Below are 3,879 nucleotides of genomic sequence, written 5' to 3' on the forward strand. Positions count from 1 at the left end.
CTGAGAGAAATTCAACAGAGAAGAGGGACAGTTAGGTAGGCTAAATCACAGCAATGGCACCTGATCAAAATGATAAAAGCTGTTCCTGGTGGTTGCAAAAGGCTACACATTCCTGGTGCTGCTCTGTGTACCTTGCAGCAAAGAGGCAGAGGCTGTCTCCATCCCCACATTAGCAAATGAAGCACATGTGGTAACACACAGCCTGGCCACATGGCTCACCAGACTCCTGCAGCACTGTTGGGAAGTTTAACTTTGGGCCATAACTGCACAGTCATTAGTGTTTACAAAACAAGTTTCCAGGGAAACAAAATTACACACTGAAGAAATAATAAGAGGCAATGTAATCAGATGTGAGAGGGAGATCATTTCATTACCTGAACCAGGCCTCATTATTCACCATTTCCCTGGCAAGAGCTGATAAATGGAGGTTAATGAATCTTAGTGCTCTAGATGAGCAAGGGGAGCACTGGCTCAGTGCTGCCGCATGCTAAGCAGGACCAGAGAATCTAACTTTCAGCCAGAGGTGCAAGAGATAAAATGCCAACTTATCCCCTAGAACTGCAGCCTCGCAGGCGGGTGCTGGGAGCAAGGATGGACTGCCTGCCCCATAAGCTCCACACTGTGGCATCCAGGCTATTGTGTCCCTGTCCAAGGGGAGCAGGCTGGCCAAAGATTACCAGAAACATTTTGACTTATGCAGAAACACTCGTGAAAACATTTTTAAGGATTTTGTTGGAGAAAACTCAAATGAATTCTGTATCTAATTACTATTGACCTCCTTAGCAGGAAAGCATCAAAACATTTCACCCAAATTGATTTTCATGGAAACATCAATCCAAAATGATCATTTCCAAAACCTTGGAGGGAGTAAAGCACTCAGGAACACCCAGGCTCAAACCCTCCAGATGAACCCAGGATCCCTCCAGCGATCACCCTCCTCCTCTCTTCTCCCAGGTCACAGGCTCCAGGGTCTAAACAATGCCTCAGCAATCAAAGTCTCTCATTACAGCCTTTCTGCCTGGCACATTAATTTGATCTGTCATTTCACAGCCCAGTAGCTCTATCTGAACAGGTGGAACATGGCAGATTCCTCTCATTACTTCAGTCTTTGTCAAACAACCAATATTAATTTGCAGCGTTCTACATATTCCTAGATTTTCCCCTAGGCATTCATCATTCTCTGATCAACAGCTGTATCAAATACACCACTGTATTACTAGCCCCCACATTGCTGTCTGCCTTCCCAGTCTTTTCTGTAAATATGACCAGTGTTTGGCCTTTTTGGCTCCTATTTGGTGTTTGCTTACTTGTTTTCCTCTTTGAATAATTTTCAAGTATTTTGAAAGCAAAGTAAAACCTATATTCATGGCTACAAGCTGCCTTGCAGGCTTTCTTTTTGTGACTGTGAGAGGGGATCTACCTTTTCAGAGCACCAAAGTGGGTATTCACTGCACACCATCAACACAATTGCACCCAGCTCCTACCACTACTGTAGCACCCTGCCAGCAGCAGCAGGGCCAAGCTGCCCAAGCCAGTGATGCCGGATAACCTCTCAGCTCCCCAAATGTGCTGCAATTGAGGAGCTGTGCTGCTCCCCCCCAATTTGGCTTACTGTTAAGCTCTCACTCATGGCCCAAGCTGGACACAGGTGGGCTGCAAAAGACCATTTCTAAACTGTTCCTAAATAAGACTCCCTAAAAAAAGCACTCCTCTGGGATGTGACATGAGACACCCAGTCAAGTGTCCAGCTTAGAAAACCACTAAATTTCCTGCTAAAACCCCTCATTTCCTGCCTGGCACAGTCTGCACCCAGCCTCATACAATACCACTGCAATCACAAAACCATGCATCTGGGCCCTTCTGCTCAGTGCATTCAAAGCTGCACCCAGGTGAGCACACTGCCTAAGCACTCCTGCAGGTGAGGAGGCAGTCCATTCCTTCCACCCTGGGCTCCCACAAACAAAAGTGCAGCTCTGTGCTTGTGCACAAGCTTCCTAGCAGTAGCACTATTTGTACCCAGCTGCTTTTTTTCTGCTGCCATCTAAATTCTGGCAGCAATAAAAATGAGTGATTGCTCCCCTGCTTGCTCACACGCCTGTTCTCCATCCACCCCAGGCCATCTGGTCGCACTTGCAGATGCCATCCTTGGAAGCAAAGGGAAATGGCACAAAGCAGCACTCCCTGTAAGTGAAGGAAAGGATTAGCAGCTCTCTTCTTTCCACCAGGTCTGACCACCTTCCCCACACACAGCCTTGCATGCAGGAACTTGTTCTCACCAACTACGAAGCTATGGCCTCACAGACACTTCTGTGAGCTAGAGGCTGGATGGAAAATCTTCCCTGCTGGTTTGAAAACTCTTCTGAGCAATGCTGTGGGTAGGCAGAGGAAGCCCAAAGCTATCTTCCCATTTCATGGCTGGAAGACAGAAGCAAAATTTTAGGGTGTTCCCATTTTTGAGTGACTGCAGCCAGGTGCCTGGTTATTTCAGCTGCCAAGCCCTGCCTGTCCCATGAGACACAGATGAACTGGCGGAGAACACAAGGAGTAAGGAAATGCCAACTGTTGTACTCACAGAAAAGCAGCAATTGCCTGTGCAGGAATAACAAGGAAAAACAGACTTAGTGGCTAGCTGGAATGCTGTGGGAGCACTACAGGATCACAGATTCAGAGATGCCGCAGCTCTCCCACATCAGCTCAACTGCAATCACTGTCTCATTTATGCGGGGCTTTCTGGATAAACCATTAAAATACTGCTGACTTTCTCCTGTTTGAATTACTTGCTTTCCCTGCCTATTGTCATTTTCATGCCATTTTTATTTCAGCCCAGTGCAGAGAGGTACGTACAGTAACTAAACCTCTGCCATTATAATTGGCAGTAAGAGCAAGGCAGCAGTGACTGCTGGGTGGACTGGGTCTTCTTTTGCCATTGACGCTGCTCTGGGTCCTTAGGCAAGTTACTTCAGTTACTTTGGTGCACTGTTGGATAATCTTTCCTCTCTGGCTGTTGTCTCCATCAGCCATCACCTTCTACTGAGACTCCTCGAGACTCCTCAGTACTGGAGCAGGGGAGCTTACCACCTTCCTTTTCTGTCTTTTTTTTTTTTTTTTTTTTTTTTTCTGGCTCAAAAATTTTTAGAAACCATAAACTGTCATTACCTAGCATCCTTCAATCCTTTCTTGATTTCCTTGGAAACGATTTTTCTTAGATGATTTTCTCCCATAATTTTCCTTAGATGACTCTTGTCTCTGCTCTCCAGCCCTGATTTTTGCAAAGCAAAATCCTAATTCCATCAGTTGCTTGCTGAGTAGAGCCTCCTTCAACACTCCAGTTGTCTTCTTTCCCTTTCTCCAAACCTCTTCAATTCTGCTCTAGCTCTTGAGCTGGACAAGATGCCCACACAGACTTCACCCCACACTGACTCCATGCTTCACTGAGGTCAGTTATATTTTCATAATTGGCTGAGTTGTCACGCACTGATAAAACAGTTCAGGAAAGTTAACTCTAGCTGGTTTTACTGGGGAAGAAAATCTTCCTTTAACAGCTGTGTGACCATGCGTAACCATGTGTGAACATATTGTCCTCACTGCGATGGAGCAGGGTCAGCCCAGGTAAGGCTACCATTCCCCACAGCAATTCCTTCAGCGAGAGATCCAGTTTAGCAAGCTGCTGTCTCTTTCACAATAGCCTCTCAGTTCCACATCATGTCCTGCTGCTTGGCCAGAGGTTGCTGTCTTTGATTCATCTGATTACAGTAACTCGAGCCTTCAGGGGATATACTAAATAATCCCATGAGTGAAAAATTAAAATATAAAATAAATAAAATAATAAAATAAATAAAATAAAATAAAATAAAATAAAATAAAATAAAATAAAATAAA

Source organism: Oxyura jamaicensis, chromosome 4, assembly GCF_011077185.1.
Source record: "Oxyura jamaicensis isolate SHBP4307 breed ruddy duck chromosome 4, BPBGC_Ojam_1.0, whole genome shotgun sequence".
Lineage (NCBI taxonomy): Eukaryota > Metazoa > Chordata > Aves > Anseriformes > Anatidae > Oxyura > Oxyura jamaicensis.